This window comes from Enoplosus armatus, chromosome 8, assembly GCF_043641665.1.
Source record: "Enoplosus armatus isolate fEnoArm2 chromosome 8, fEnoArm2.hap1, whole genome shotgun sequence".
NCBI classification, from domain to species: Eukaryota; Metazoa; Chordata; class Actinopteri; order Centrarchiformes; family Enoplosidae; genus Enoplosus; species Enoplosus armatus.
The window spans coordinates 22,342,973-22,360,112 of record NC_092187.1 but is presented as its reverse complement, the minus strand read 5'-3'; the positions used below and the strand labels follow the sequence as shown (position 1 = coordinate 22,360,112).

General features: G+C 42.0%; 1 protein-coding gene across 1 annotated transcript in view; it reads right to left on the bottom strand.

The window, feature by feature from the left end:
- plekhg5b (pleckstrin homology domain containing, family G (with RhoGef domain) member 5b) overlaps positions 1 to 16,711 on the bottom strand; it is a 48,176-nt gene extending 31,465 nt beyond the window's left edge. The window contains exon 1 of the mRNA XM_070910005.1: positions 16,637 to 16,711. The gene's annotated coding sequence lies outside the window, so the exon portion shown is untranslated. The remainder of the gene's footprint in view (positions 1 to 16,636) is intronic.
- Positions 16,712 to 17,140: the final 429 nt, after the last annotated feature.

Below are 17,140 nucleotides of genomic sequence, written 5' to 3'. Positions count from 1 at the left end.
TAGGCTATAGTTTCTCTCACAGCCAAGTATCACGGTGTATCTTCAGAGAAATAATAGGCTTTCCTTGTTTTGTTGTGTAAAACTTGAGAGAGTTGGAGTTGTATAGCATTTTATTGAACCTGAATCCCTCATCAAATCTAAATAGGTTTAGTTTTCAACATCTGTTATAAATAACTAAACCTCAAAGATACTGTCTAGATCCATATAGCTTTTTGTTGGCTAAGGAGCCATAAACACTAAGTTTTCGCGATTTTAGCCACAAATCCACAAAATAAGATGAGCCTCACTTAAAAGTCACATCTGTATCCTTCTGACTTTCACATCTTATTTTTCCTCCAAATGCTGTTGATTAGCCAAAGTAAGTTGAGTTGATAAGCTAAAAATATTGATGATGTGATTCTCCAGATATTGACATGATGCAGTCAGCTGGATCATTTCTGTAGGGAAGAGGCACCACTCTGTTTGTTTTATTGAACAACAAAAACACACAGTTCACTCCCGGTCGGTGGTATTCACTCACAAACTTTGGCCTAGTGTAGCCGCATTCGGTACTCTTTTCCACTCCCGGATGGTTACAGCGGAAGGTGAGATTTATGATTTATTGGAAGTTTTCAAACTATGTTTTTTTTAATTTAACAAGAGAAAAGGCTTTAAGGATGCGGACTAAGTGGTTGGTTTGGCAAATATACGTCTGGTTATCCTCCTCACCTTCAACAGAGAGCAGTACACAGCCACTTCCCTGAGTTTTTCAATGGGAAACATCCCGCGCAGTAGACGAGACAGTCCTGAACGAGGCTTGGCCCAGTGCAGACACCAGCTTGAAGACAGCATATTAACCAGACAACACCATTTTAGCCATTATGGAATGAATGTTAATTAGCTACAGCTGATATAATCTGTTGTTGGTCTGTTGGTGAGATTTGTCATTTTACCAGTGAAAGCAGACAGTGCATGCTTAAAATGAGAAGAGAGAGTCTTCAACATTGCGCTTGTCTGATAAAAAGAGGGAGGAGAGGTAAAAGGTTTGTCAGCATCAGAGCTCAGCAAATCAGGGTATTTTACAGACCGAGAACTGGAACCAGCTACTGGAAACCAACCCTAAGGGTGGATAAATTAATGTCAACACAAGACAATCACTAGCCAACCAGATGCATAATAATATGATAGGTGAGAATTAACAGGTGGAGCTGGCTAAGAGAGGAAATATGCTCCAGCTCCAGCTTTTAATGACGCTTTTATTGTGTTATGATTACTGTTAGAGTGTGTGTATGTGTCACGCTGTAAGTGTGCGGAGGTGTGAGGGTGGGTCCAGGAGGCAAGGGTTAATGTGCAACACGTAAATTTACTGCATCCAACAGAAAAACATACTGCAAGATCTTTTATTGACATATTGTGAAAACAGGAGTTCTCACACATGCTCCATAACACACACACATAAAAACACACACAGCTGTTTATCGTGGTGGTGCCCACGCCCATAGAGCAAACTCAGTTCCCTGTCATTGTTCCAAGTGGCCATCATCAACCTCCACACACACACACACCCACACACACACTATAGAAAACATGAAATCAAAGCTAACCTGAACCAACACAAAACAGCTTGATTAATGCTTCATATTGGGGACAATGGTTTGGTTACGTTGAGCACAAACCATATTGTTCGGGCCAACCTTCTGTCCAACACCGAAAGGTTTCATTGTACTTCAGTCTTTGTTGAGACTGCGGGTGACATCCAGGTACACTGTGTTTAATTACACGGGCCAACTTTAATGCTTACCATCACTCCACTCCCACAAAAAGGCTGCTTTAAGGTCCTGTCCTAACATGAAAGTCATCACTGATTTGGCAACGGGTCGAGAATCTCCTCAGCAGTAAGTTATGTTAGCGTTAACTCCTCATCAATCATGAGTCCGCTCACGGTAACTTGGAGTCAACACTCTTACCCTTTATTTTTCTGTCAAAAACCCACTCTGGCCTTTTTCTTACACACAAAAAAAACACAAAAAAGAAGCAAAAAGCTCAAGTGCATCCCAATAAACACACCTACGCACGAAAATGATTGGTTAGCACTAGACGAGGCAGAGTCATGCACAGTCTTGTTCAAATAGTATGACTGCTGTGAAGTCAGTGAAACATCCAGACAGACTTTGGTCAGACCAACTCATGCCGTCTACAACATCAGATTAATCAAAGATAACCCAAAAGTCAGACGCAAGTACACATCATCAGTGGTTCATAGTCTACGACTCAAAGAAAGACAACCACTGTCTCGTTTTCACCGTCAAATACACTGATGTGACCTCTGACCCGTGCATACATCAATACAGTACAGTACAGAGTGCAGAGACTGCACAAACACAGGTGTACCATGCAAATAAAGATAAATGTTTGTCTGTCGGTTGCAAGCTCATTTTACTGTAATCCCAAACGCCTTCACGTGTCATTTTCCTTTGTAACATCAGATCAAAAGCTAATGATTTTCTGGATAGAACTGATCTTTGGGCTGCTAAAAAACAAAAATTGTAATAATTAGTCAATTAATAATTTAATCTATAAATAATAATCGTTCCCAGACCACAAAGGTGTGATCTTCAAATAGCTTAGTTTAATTAATTCTATTTTACTTTGTTTTTGAGCAACACTTACGGTTAATGCTACTGCATTAAGCGTGATCGATTGTCACAGAAAACGTTTAAAGAGCTAAATGCCTGCAGAGCGAGCGTGCTTTTCATCCAGCTGTGCTGACAGAGACAGAGACAGGTCAAACTCTGCTACATGTTACTTCTTTTGCTACCTTTTTCTAAGAGCCGATTTTCATTGTCCTCTTGGGAGCAGAGCACGCGACCCCATAGGGCCTCCCTGTGTATGCTGGAGAGGGCCTGCTTTCCTAAACATTACACAGAGTTGCCATTAGCTGTGGCCCAGTAGGTGGGATTGAAAACAGCGCCCAGTAAGGCTGCAGGAGATCAAAGGGGGAACCTGGGCAGGCCTGGCCTGAGTCTGATTTATTTTTCAATAAATAAACGATGCATCTGTTGAGGAGTGGCATTGGAGAGGGCCGCTGCCGCTCGCTCGCTTTCTTCTGCCGCCATCTGTCCTCTGGCCGGAGGAGGAGAGCCAGGGCCTGGTTTTTTACTGCGGCCGTTATGCAACAACCTGTCTGTACGCCTGTTCCCTATTAACCGACTCTCTCTCATTCTGGTACCGCACAGTCCTGACGCCCCACACACATATGGATTTACTCAAACGGAGGCACTTGCTGTGCTTCATCCTCCCAGGAGTGTGTGTGTGTGTGTGTGTGTGTGTGTGTGTGTGTGTGTGTGTGTGTGTGTTATCCTAACACATGTTAACTATGTTCATCAAAAGGACCCGCGGTGGTAAACTCTGGTGAGTATACATTCACTAACAGATATCAAATGTAGGATGAGGAGGGGTGTTTAACAGGGGATGATGTCATCCAAAGCCAATAACTGTAAGTGGAAATAAAACAATGAAAGCAGGTGTATATAATGATCCCCATGAGGCATACTGTACATCCAGCCACATGTAACTGATACTTTAAAGGATCATTTCTGCTTATTACAACTTACTTTACAACTCTAATTGCTTTGAGCTGGGGAATACTGCGACACGAGAGGTCAGACGATCACACAGTTGAGCAGTTGAGCATCCCCCCCCCTTTGCTATGCCAAGCTTGTAGTGTATGCACTTAACAATGATAACAGTGACAGGCTTACCACGCAAAATAACTACACATTTTTGAAACAATGGGACTTTGATTTCCCACTAAAGTAAGCAAAAGCAGGCTTCTTATTTCTAGCTTACAACTTGCAGATTTTATCAGCTGTAGCTTATTAATGCTATTAACACAGTGGACTGGCCGATAAAAGGTCCGGAGCTGACTTTTTATAATAATTCTAAAAACAAAATACGCCGTGTGTTTAGGTAAGCTTGAAACAACCAGTTTAACAACCAGTTTTCTTTAAAACAAGAACCCTGTAAAAGGGTCTGAATATACACTCGAAGGCTACATACATGCTATAATGCTAAAAGGCTGAGGCTAAAGCTACATGTCCATATGTCCAAAAAGTCAGCATCCTCACCAGCTGATGATTCATGTAGAAGCCATAATACATATGAAGCAGTAATGTGTTTGTATTGCTTAAAAGTGATGGCAACTCTAATGGTTGTAATAATCAGCCACAGTAAGAATGCGCACAACAAGCGGAATCATGAAGTCGGTCTGTTCGGGTAATAACTTTACCATTTGACTTTTATCTATTTGACCGCTCACATTTTTTCTTTTTATGTCACAGCTTTCCCGGATTTCAGCAATTAATTTGGTTTGTACAACATGACTATTATCAACAGCAAAGGCGGGAAAAAAACTCCCACCTCCCAAAAACAAACATATCATATCCAGTAGGCTCATTTAAGACTCCAGATCAGTTTGTGTGACTCATTTTCTTGTTTGACAGTATTTTGGACAGACTGTATAACCGTACGTAGCATTTCATGAGGTCATCCTCCTCTGCACAGTGACACATGATGCAGGAGGTTTTTTCCCAGATTACATACTATAGACATAGAGGAGAATTTGGCCCACTTTTGTATTATTAACACACTGACATCACTTTCATATTCATACTGCAACACAGCAGAAGTAAATGACTCCCCAAAGTCCATTATGGAATACAACATTGTGTATTTCCTCTTCTGGTAATAAATATGTAAATTACAGGTGTGTTGACTCTAAATGTTCATTAACTCTCCAGCGAATGACTGTCCTGATGGTGCATCAACACTGTTGTCACATCTACGCCATCTTTCCCCCCCCTGCCGCTATCACCTACAGCTATGCAAATAATGTAAAGGTGAGATCAGACACTGTCCAAAGGTCCATCTGACAGCACACAGGCACTCCAGGTCTAAGCCACAGAAAGTAACAAACTCAGGAACAAACATGCTCACAGGAAATACTGTAACTCCTTTTTTGTGAAGCAAACTATGCATTCCTGTGAAAGGTATGTTTCAACATGCAGCAAAGTTTTCCCAAGAAAAACTTCCTTATCTTCCACAACTAATTTTCCTATTGGACAACTGAATATGGTCCCTTTTTTCAGCTGAATCCAAGCATAAATTGAAACTGCAACAATTACTGGCAACAGGAAATTCCTTCTTAATTACTTCATAGAGTGTATTCCGAGGAGTTTTAAAGCAAAAGCAAAACAGATTTCAATTTTCTGTTATCGTTTTTAGATCTACTTCAGCTGAAACACAACTGACCCCAACCCCAGCAGCACAGTAAAATGTTTACATGACACCCAAATGACACATGCCACTGTCACAGTGTTGTCACTGAGAAAAACAACACACTCAAGCTGCCTCTTAAGGAGGGAAACAGCACTAAATCCTCTTAGAGCTGAAGAACTAAACACAACCAGGCTCGACACTATTCATTTCAGGATGATCAATACGACTACATGCGAAAAAGCACCACTCACCAGCAGCTGGTCTCTTTCTGCTCTAACAAAGTCAAGTGTACCGACTGCTGTCTCAGGCAATGTTGGCTGGACTGTGACGCAACCAGCCTTCCTATCCATAGCTTCAGGGCAGGAGAAGAAAGAGAGATAGACAGGAGGGCGGTGAACAAGACCAAAAAAGGAGGAAGTGAGAGGAAAAAGAACAGGGTATTCCAAGTTGAATTAGAACTTCAACCGACAGTGATTTGGACGCAAGCTGCTCCAAATATGACATGGAAATTGATTATTGGGAAACCACTTCCAATTTGGTCTAAAAGAATATGGAAAGGAGAGAAGGCTGGTGGGTGCCAGGGGGTACACTGGTCTGCTGATATAAGAAGCAGATGTGAAATATGCAGACATAGGAGGAAAAACAAACTTGCTGATGTGCACAGATGTGAACGTGTGTTACCTTCACTGCCTCACACACACACACACACACACAGGGAAAAAGACAATGACGTAAATGCTGAATGTTTAGTTTAGAGCTGCAACAAGTAGTATATTAATCGATTAGTTGATCGACAGAAGATTAATCCATTAATCGTTTCATTTGGCAGCTTCTGGACGATTTGCTGCTCGTCCTATAATCAAGTCAATCTTGAATGTTTGGGTTTTGGACTGTTGGTTGAACAAAAAACATTTGATGACGTCACCTTGAGCTCTAGAAAATTTTGGATGTTTTCTAGATTACCGATGAATTGAGAAAATAATCAGCAGATTAACCAATGATGAAACAATCTGACCTGCATTAGTTCTGCTATCCTTTGCTTTTACAGAGAATGAATGAAAAGTGCAACAACACATGCTATCAGAGTGTTTCTAGGCACAAACTCCAACATCGTATATTCTGTAATAAAAGAGAAAGCTTTTCTTTTTACATTTCGTTTACCCACCATAGACAGCTCCAGTTTGCAGGCAACCCTTTTAAATTTCAGTGGAAAAAACAATCAATATGTCCAAGCTCCAAAAGGCAGCAGGTGGTGAAAGTTTAAGTCGTAACCTATATTGAACTTGCTCTGTAGTCCCTCAGATGAGTGCGTTTCAAGTTCCTAAAATAATCCCAATCTTCAGGGTGAAAACACTGGACGGAGTTAATCTGACAGACGGCAGGATCGAAAAAGAATGTGACAGAGCTGAAGAGGCTCACTCTGTTTACTACAGCAGTCTACTGGGAAGACACATAAACATACACACTGAGAAAATCATCAACCCCGCCCCTTCTTCTCAATCACACCCCCGCAAGCTCACACACATCCTGGCTGACTCACGTAAACTCCCACTGAAACTGATCTCTTTTCTACTGGGAATTAGCAAAGTTTTCCATCTGACGTGCAGTTGTGTGATGTTTCAGCTGATCCAGATGTAGTTCAAACACTTCGGTGAGCAATCGTCACATTTTTTCTTATTCATGTCTGCGCTAAACGCTGCTGCCCGATTTAGTACTTGAACTTGAACTTTGAACTCCCTCAAGTAACCTCCTTTCCCCTCAGGGTCAGTCGGATTTCTTGAAAAGTGCTGACCAGGGACAATAAATCTGCTCCAACACAACCAACACACAAACATTACCATACACACATTTATAATACCACTTTCAGAGTACCTGTTCAGCCCAGATCAGTATGAATTCAAAAACAGAGTAATGGAAATGTGGTGTCGTTGTGAATCGATTAGTCAATTAACTGATTAGTCAACTAACAGAAAATGTATTCATTAATGTAATGTTATTAGAGTCCTTTTTGAAAGGGGAAATCCACAGATTCTATATTTATAGCCTAATGTCCTGTTACAGTCTGTTGCGCTGACCGCAAACACTCAGCCCACTACTCTCTGTTCTTTTGTCATTCAGGTTAATCCGAGATGAACCGTGTTTAAATCCCCCGCAATTAGCTAGCTCACAAAAACAAAACCCCCCGAGGCTGGGGGGGCACATGTTTGGTGTAAGAGAATGGGGGGAGGTGAACTGGCGGAGGGAGCGGGTAAGTTTTAATGCCCAAACCCCACCTCTCCCTGTCCTGTGTCTTCAAAACAAGGCGACCTGTTGAATCCATGTCTGCCCCGCCACCCCCCATTGTCAGGCTTAATTAGGGGGGGCTATATTTAAAAGAGAGGACAGCAGCGATGCAATTACCCTGAAGGATTAGACCCCACTGACACTGTCATTGTTGGAGGCAGAGATGGGAGGCTGAACATGAGTGACCTTCCCTTGATGCCTGACCTTGGCATTAACCCCTCAGTAACCACAAGCTCTGAATTCTTTCACGTCTTCAAGGGGAGCGGTTAAATAAGGAGGAAAAACAAAGGGAAATGTGAGCCTGAAGATAACGAAGGATGAGTAAGGTGGTGTGAGAAGTGTCGATAAAGAGAAGGATTAAAGCCAAATATTTTGCCCGTGATGCTGCTGGAAGTTCCACGGTTTCGTGGCTGGCTGCAGTTAAGAGTGATTTAGAGAGCAAGCGCTTCCATAACCATAATAACACGTTCTGAATTGGAGATTTTTCAAAGCTTATTATCGCCTCTCTAACTAAGCTGTGCAGACTGCCACTCTCACAGCATTTCATTAAGCAGCGGTTGTTTACATTCTCAAAACACTCAGAGCAAACCAACAATTACTGGGGTTTGCCATGAGAAGACTCTTCGCATGAGAGGGATTTAGGGGGGTTGTTTTCTCAATCCATCTCCTCACTGGGGGCCTCCTCTTAAGTCTTTGAACCCCGGCTATATTGGTCGGCCCATACAAGGTCGTTTCCATTGGAGCATCAGTCAGGTACCCTCTTCCTGTTATTCCCCTGACTGCCACGATGCTGCTTCCTGACTGGGATGCTCCTGGGGAGTTGAACTGGCGTCACTCGTACACCCCCCCTTTACTTTCCTGATGAGACATTGTATGGATGGACACACATCAATGTCCAGCTTGTCTGTTATTGCTGGATGCCTGTCAAACTGATTTTCTTTCCACTAACCCTGATGGACAGGCGTCCCCTTTTATCCAGATTTCAGTGGCGTTACACCATTATTTTGGGTTAGTATTTGATCTAGAAGCTCAGTGTAGCATCTTACAACAAAGTAAGATAAGTTGCAGTTGTATATACATAACTAGACTTCAAAGCCAAATATGTAAAATTTGCAGAACAGCAGCCACTGTGGCCACAAGTAGCAATTACAGGATGACAGTACGTTGAATTTCTCTTTACTTCTCTTTAGTCAGTTGCTTTAAAGCTGCTCTAATCAGTATTTATATATTATGAAATAACTGTGTTATGTGAAAGGGGTCACTCAAAGTTATGAACCCACAGATAATTATCACTCAACGCAGTTTGGCATCTTTCAGCTAATTGGGTTTTTTTTTTTACAGCCCACAACTTTACTGTTTTGATTGACTCTCACTGCTTTCATCAGCATCATTTCCAGCTGCACCAGGCAGCTGTTTTCAGAGAAAAAGCTCTGATAAACGTACTGTACACTACCTACCCAACACCACACATTATACTTTGTTTTTTATCTGACGGAGTTATTCTGGGTACTTTGCCAAAAATCATAGTCAGCCCGTGTTGTAGAAATGCTCCAAGTAAAAGTGATGAAATACATTTTTCAAGTTAATAAACAAAACTTTGCACTCTACATGGCTGTGTTTTCTACTTTCACTGCTTCATACAGTCACCCCTCCGTGGAGGCTGAGGTGACTGTTGTCTGACGTAAAATGAGTCACTGTCTCAGAGTCATCAGCCTCTCTTTATGGACTATCACGTCCCATAGGGCTGGAAAAGTACAGCTGGGCAAAAGACACTGCGATTGGTTCTTAGCTGATGAAGTCCTTGTGTGTCTGTACAAGAGGGAGCTGCCAGCCTGTCGTAGCCTGCTGGGGTGGCTGGGATCCACATCGTGACAGTCTTACTCCACCGGAGAGAAATGGGCACATAAACATGGGAATATCATGTCCGAGTAATGACTGAAAACAGGGAATACGTTTCTGTCTTTTATAAGCTACAAATACTTAATGAGAAAAAGTTCAGTTATCAGCTGACGCAGTACAACGAAGCCAGCTGGTACTCAACACAAAAGCTTATCCTTAAGCAAGACTGATGATCAATTCATCCTTCCCACGTAGTAAAATTATTTATGAGATGTCTTATAAATGTGTGATGACAAGTCGACTTACTGTTAACTCACTGGTCACAGTCACAAAGCTGATTACTGCGTCAAATATATGAAGTAAACAAATCAAAACAAAAGAATGTTTCTCAAACCCAAACACAGACGGTTCATGCAGACTGTTGAATCATGGGAGAAACTCCTGATCAAAACAGGGAGATGATTAACAGCGAATCAAGAACAATGTGTTAAAATGCAAGAGATGGATCTAGAGTGCCGCCACACACCAAATGAAACACTCTAAGGTTCACATAGACGCTGTCTGAGCCCACTTTTCCTGAGAATAACAGTAATAGGTTTGTAATGATTTTTATGCATTTCAGCTTCACATTGTACATTGTATTGCCCCTCAGCCAACTGGACCACAACACACTGACTGAATCTGGCATGTGTATCCAAATCCTTTTTGCCATACTAGCGAGTGTTGGTCCATCACTTTGGTCCAGACTGAAATATCTCAACAACTATTGGATTGATTGCCGCAAAACTTTATACAGACATTCATGGTCCCCAGACAGTTCATCCTACTGACTTTTCCTGTAGAGCCACCATGAGGTTGACATTTGTGGCTTTCAGTTAGCAGTCTCAACGACTATTGAATGGAGTGCCATGAAATTTGGTACAGACATCTATGTCCCCCTCAGGATGAACTGTAATAACTTTGGTGATCCTTTGACGTTTCTTTTAGTGCCATCATCAGGTCAAAGCAGCATGTCAGCATTGTCATTATGAGCATGTTAGCATGCTAACATTACCACTTAGGCTGGCATAGCTGCTAACCTGGCTGTAGACTTTCAGTTTTGTTTAATCAATGCTTCATTATACTTCCAAAATACTATAAATTGGAGGCTACATTATAAAATCATGGCTTATTTTACTTTACTTGTAATAACTGTGTTAATTCTACTTGTGCATTAATTGTCCAGTAAATAAACAAAAATCCACCAATACGTATAGATGTTGGAATAAGTAATAAGAAATTAATTGAAGACACTTAAAGTATTCAAATCAATACTCACTACAAGTAGTCTAACTATTAACCAAACTACAGCAGTGAGTTTCACCAAACTCAGGCAGCCAGAAGTAGTATCCACAGGCTGATGAGCACTGAGCGTAATCTCTGACACTCGTACATGAATGAATCATAGCTTCCATACTTTGATCTTACAGCTGCTTCCTTTACACAAGAACCCTATATGAAGTCGTTTCAGTTACAACAACTACCCTCAATTTCTAGTTAGTCTAGCAGCAGAAAAACTGTGTACTGTGCGGCTGCTGTGTGAACAAGTACGTCTGCGAATGTGAAGCAGGGAATGAAATGCTGGAAAAGAACATGCACGCTCACCCTTCCCTTCATAAACAAATTATCACCCGCGTATCTCAATGGTCAGCGCCATGTTGAATAGCGATTAGGTAACTCTGCTCCCCTGATGTCTAAATGACTCCAGTCATCAGAGCATTGCAGACCAACGTTTCCATTAGTGAGCTTGCATTACTTCATAAAATAAACTTTCCAAGAACTTTACAGTTATAGCTGAGGTCACATCCTTTTACATTTTTCCCAGAAAAACAATTTAAAGACTCTGCAGTCTGCAGTCACTCAAGTTTCTCAAGTACAATACAAGCTGTGAGAAATACATATGGGTAGCAATCAAGCAAAACTGATGAACATACTGCTTTTTCCTGTTCTGAAATAAATCAACTAAGACAGCTTACTTTTGAAGACGATGGAAACATCATGGAAAAAACAAGGAAAAAGGCAAATAAAGAAAACATAGGAAGTATATAAGCATATTCATAAAATGCATGGCAGTTTTGCTCAGCAGGACCTTTTTAAACATTAACAGAATATTTCTCAAAAGAAGCACAAGAAGGATGAGGCGGAGAGGCAGGTAAACTAAGAAGATACACACAGATGTTTTAAACAGTTCTATACATGCTGAGTGACTGCAGGAGAGGAGAATCCCTGCAGGCTGACAGATGGACTACAATTGGGCTGGTGGGATGCAGTTAGTATAACTGAATGAAACCCAGAACTTAATTCAGCTCTACCAGGAAATGGCACCTAATACCTTGAACCCCTTGACACATACAGAAAGTGGGCATCCAGCCCAATGACAGTGTTTACTGAGCAGCCTTAGCAGGTCCCTGTCAGTGTCAGTTAGGTGAGATTTTTGGCAAAGCCGGTCAGTGGAAGGCACAAAGCGAGGTTAAGTCACTAGAGCCGGTTCGTCTGTATTTGTAAAAAAGCAAAAATGGGCATGAAAAGAAAACAACTATTAAAAAAAAAGAGCACAGCTAAAGGTGGAATGATTCAACCAGTAGTAGTAAGGTGATTCTGTGCAATATCTTATATATCACAGGGGTACGTCTGTGCTTGTCTGACTGATATGATATTACTTCCCCTAAAAGATCAGCAATGGGGACAGAAAAGAGGGAGACAAAGAGAGAATGGAAGTCAACCAAACAATGGGGGTGAGTGTGAGGAGTCAGTGACGGCATGAGGCACGCAAACCGGGTTTCTGTCGAAAATGTAGCACAAGTTTAAACAGAATTTCAAGAAAATCTGCAAAAGTCTCCTTATCGGCCCACACAGATCGGATGTTCTCATCACTTCAGTGGAAGCTTCAGTGACCACTACATCACAATGCTTCATGTACGTCATGATATATTCGCCAAGTCTGTTTCCATTGTTTTGTCATATTTTGCTTTAATCAATGCGCCAACCTCTCCACCTCCAAGCATTGTTAGCATATTGTTGCAATATTTCAATGTTTTTTTTTTTTAATATGCAGATTGAAAATGTGCTTAAAAACAGGTGGGTGGAAATGCAGAGAGAGGGATCCCAAAGTCAAAGTCAGCTGACTGAAACTTTTTCTCATCCTTTCTCTCTCCGTCAAACGCAGAATCCCTTCACATTATCCCTGAGCCTCCAGCTGTTTGGGCAAGGAGGGGCCCGTTGCCAAGGCGACCCACACCTTACGAGTTGTCTTGTCTGGTCCTGTCTTGTCAAAGCTGAGGGAGGGAGGGAAACGAAGGAGACGGGTATAGAAGCGAGGGGGGGGGGCAGGCGACCAGGGATAATAAGCCCTTCTATGTGGGAGTCTAGATCCAGGGAGCAAGCTCAGACTAGCATTGAGTGCTAACCAGCGTAATCTGAAATGAATCCCACCAACTCAGCCAAGAACTAACTCTGGATTGAACGTCATCTTCCAGTTGGACACCTGCAGGCTGATTTTAAATCCCACTGGCTTGCAGAAACCCACAGCAAAGTATCCAAATAACCCTGTTGGAAGTACATGTGTCGGCCTATCTAAAAGCCTTCTAGTACCCTTTAAGTGCTGTTGTGTAATGTGGTGACAGCGCTGAGCTATAGCAGCGCAAATACACAGGCCGACACCTGGTGTGATTTCAGTAAATTATGGTGCAGGTGGACTCATTCAGTTCCAGGCCAGTCATGCTGTGACTGGAAGAGATGCAGCCCCGTCGGGAGCTGATATATGGCAGTAGGAGACCAAAGGCAGGCCTGTCTGGGAATAAAACGGTTTAAATGCAGTGCAGGACCGGCCTAAGATTCTCTCTCTGTCTGTCTGTGTTTGTGTCTGCTCTGTGTCCTGTTGCCAAGCCGCCAGTATATCAAAGAGATTTTGCACTACTTTATGAAAAACTCTTAAAGTGAATAATAAAAGTTTAATGTTTTATTTTCATTTTCTGAGTAAAAATGCCGTCTTTGATGCTTCTAAAACTGTTTAGTGGGTGGAGTGGGCTAAAATCAAGGGATATATTTATGTTCCCATCCCTTCCTAGAAATGTGCCTCTCACTTGTGAAGCAAACGCAGTGTGAGTGAGCTCTTGAGGGGAATAAGCAACAGAGCGAGGCCTGTAGGCCAGGGTTGCCATGACATTGCCCCCTGCTGTTTAAAGCTCGTTACAGGCAATACATGCATAACTCTTGAGCAACAGCCACAAGATTGAGCCAAATGAGAAATGTGTCAAAAACAATTACGCAGCACAGTAAATTTCATTAGTTATAGTCCGGAAATGCCCAAACTATCATGACTCACCTTCTTACTTCACACCTCGATGTACTAAAATCACCAGAAATATTAAGAATTGTGACATCTTGGGATATCTCCTCTTTACTAGGAGAGAAACGGTTATTGTGGGAAAAAAGTGTATCATGATGCAATCATTAGAGGTCTGAACACCAACTGATAAATCTAAAAATGTAATATTTTCCTTGGACCCCTCTTTGTCTTTTTTTACCCTCTCTGTCAACCTGTCCCCCTCCGTCTCACTGTCTGTCCGTCTATCCCAGTCCACACTGGGCTAAAAGTCTTTCCCTAATATCCTTACATAATAACATCAACCCTGACCCTGACCAAGGAGACAGGTGGCATCAGTCAGACACGCTTTGTCCCATACTACCCCCCCCCACCCCCCGTGCCACAGTAGGTCATATAAACACAAATGCATAAAGGAGGGACCTTGTTATGTGAGAGGGGCCAGATAGGCCCAAGTGTTTTTGTCTTTCAGGAAAAGTGGGTTTGGGAGACTCAATAATGTGAGGAGCAGGGGAAGAGGCAGCAAGGATAGTTCAGGTTAAGCTCTTTGGCTCTCTCTTCTTCCCCCACTTTATTATTCTCAGTTGCCGTGGAGAAAAACTATATATAAACGTCTCTCTCTCTCCACATGCTGACTGAATTCACCATCCTCTGTCTCTTCTCTGTCATCTCTGTCATTTTCCCTTTCCATTGTCTCCGCAGAGAGGACAGCAAAGGACAACATCTTGATTCAATGGGAAAAATCCGTCTAATGCTCAGCTCTAGTGGCATGAGGGAGCCGACAAACCAAAACAGCCGACAGGCCGACAGACAGACCAAACACTATGTCGGTCTCTCTTGGTCTTCTGGCCAGACTCCCATTTTCAGAAACCAGTGGCTTCAAAGGAATAATTCATTTCACAGTCTAGTGGCCAGACACAGAGCCCCGGCACTCACGCCCCTTTTAACACCTAAAAGAAGAAAAGCAGCTTTGCCACTCACTGCTTCACCTTCACTGTGTTGCAGTGCAACACAAGAGAGATGCTGGGTGCATCCCACGAGGGTCAAAAGATTAACGGGCCGAACGGGAGTTAAAGGGACAAAGTCAGAGTGTGTGCATCTTCATTTTAAAGCCGTTTCATTTTCAGTGGTGGAATGTACTCAAGTACTGTACTTAAGTACAAAGTTGAGGTACTTGTACTTTACATGAGTATTTTCATTTCATTCTAATTTCTATTTCATCTCAGAGGGACATTGTACGTTTATCTGACATCTTTAGTCTCTAGTTACTTTACAAGTTAAGATTTTTGCATACAAAACATGTGAAGAGCTCATAAAATATGATGTTTTCTTATACATTTAACTGCACAGTTTAAACAAGTACAGCTGAAAAACATAATCGATTGACAGAAAATTAATTGGCAACCATTCTCATAATGGTTGAAGTCATTTTTCATTTAAAAAAATTTAACTGTTCCAGCTTGTCAAATTAACTTTAAGGTTTGGACTATTGGTTGGACAAAACAAAGCATTGTGAAGGTGAATACTTCCTCCACCACTGTTCATTTTTGGTTCCTGTTTTGAGGTGTCCTAGTGGCTTAAGGGTTCAAGGTGCTTGCCTTGAGTAGCACAACAAGTCCGGCAAATTACTGTGATGTATGTAATTGCTACCAAAACAACAAATATAGGCGTTTTCTGATCTGACATCTCTGTCGGCAGGACGTCATTGGTCAGTGCCTCCCAAAACCATAGCAAATCACTGTTGCAAAAGAAAGCATTTTAAGGTTTGGTTAGTTTTAGGCACAAAAACGACTTGGTTATGGTTAAGGAAAGATCATGGTTTAGGTTAAAATAACTACTTGGTTAAGGTCACGGGGACGTTTGTCATCAAGGTTACAATAATAACCACTTGGTTAAGATTAGGGGACAATTGTGGTCGTGGCAAAAAGAAACCAATGTTGCCTGTCGGTAGGAAACGGGAAACGAACTGCAGTGTCCTGTGGTAAAGTCTGACCATTTGTTAACCCATTCAACCACCCTGATCTCCTCTCTCTACAGACCTTGTGGCTCTATAACAACATCACACTATTTCCTCCTTTGCTCTGATGGATAACAGGAGGGAGAAGAGTCTCTAATCACAATGTCCGCAAAGATTCGAGTCCGGCCTGGGACCCTTGTTAAATGCTGGTCCCCATCTTTCTCTCTCTATCCTTGTTTACTCTCCTCTCTCTACTGTCCACTGTCTAATAAAAGGAACAGAATGGTTGTAAGAACGCACATTTTTATTGTCACCCAAAAAGAAAATATAACACCTGTTTTGAAACTTCAATGAAAAGGAAAAATTCAATATTTTGGGAAATTTGCTTTCAGGTGGAGAGTTTCAGGCAGAGGGTCATAAAAGAAGCCGGTTACCTTAGCTTAGCATACACACTGGAAACAGGTGGAAAAAGCTAGCCTGAAAAAATCTGTTAGCATCTCTGAAGGTCAATTCATACATTATATCTCTTTTGTTAAATTTGTACAAAAACTGAACTGTAAGAAGGACAATTTGTGGTTTTATGGGGGGTTATGTGCCAGACTATTTCTTGGCCAGGAGCAGTAACTCCCTGGAGTCCCTGTGAGGTTGCCAGGCAACCAGCAGAGACTCTTTTACTTTTTACACTTTGGTTTTTGTACAGATTAAACAAACAAGATATAACATGCTAAGCTAACCTGCTGCTGGCTGCAGTTTCAAACAGACATGAGAGTGGTATTGCTCTTCTTCTGCAAGAAAGCAAACAAGCGTATTGTCACAAAAATCCCAAAAGGACACGAAGACTCTCTGAAGATAAACCTGCTGACTGTCGTACTTGTCAGTGAAATCAGTCCCTGCACAGACCTGCTTTTAGTTGACCTGGCAGGTTTAAAGGATCTTACCTTGGAGGCCCTCCGGCGCTCAGGACACTCAGGGTGCTGGCACACCACCCAGTCCTCCTCCTGGACGGGCTTGTCATCTGAAACAGAACACATAAGTCAATTTGACATCTCTCTTTATCACTAAAACACCAAACCAGCCACCCAGCCAGCTACACATTCATTAACACACCTTTCTTGGTAAAGCTGTAAAAACATATTGTAGACACGCTGACTGAAGTCACTGCCTGTGTTTATATAAGGACGGAGTGAAAAAGAGGGAGGGAGAGTGACTATGAGCACAAGAAACACTCTCACACAGTAATAGACAGAGAAGCCATGTCATAAAATGAAAAACTCTGGTTAAAGAGATTTCTAGATGGAAAGGTAAACAGAGGGAAGAGGGCGGGGTGTGTTGTTGGGAGGAGATCAGAGAGAAATGAATAACGGCCAAAGAGGCAGGAAGAAAATGGAGCAAATGAGAGGAAGTCCCATTCTGGTTTTTGTACAAAAGTGCACTCATCGTGG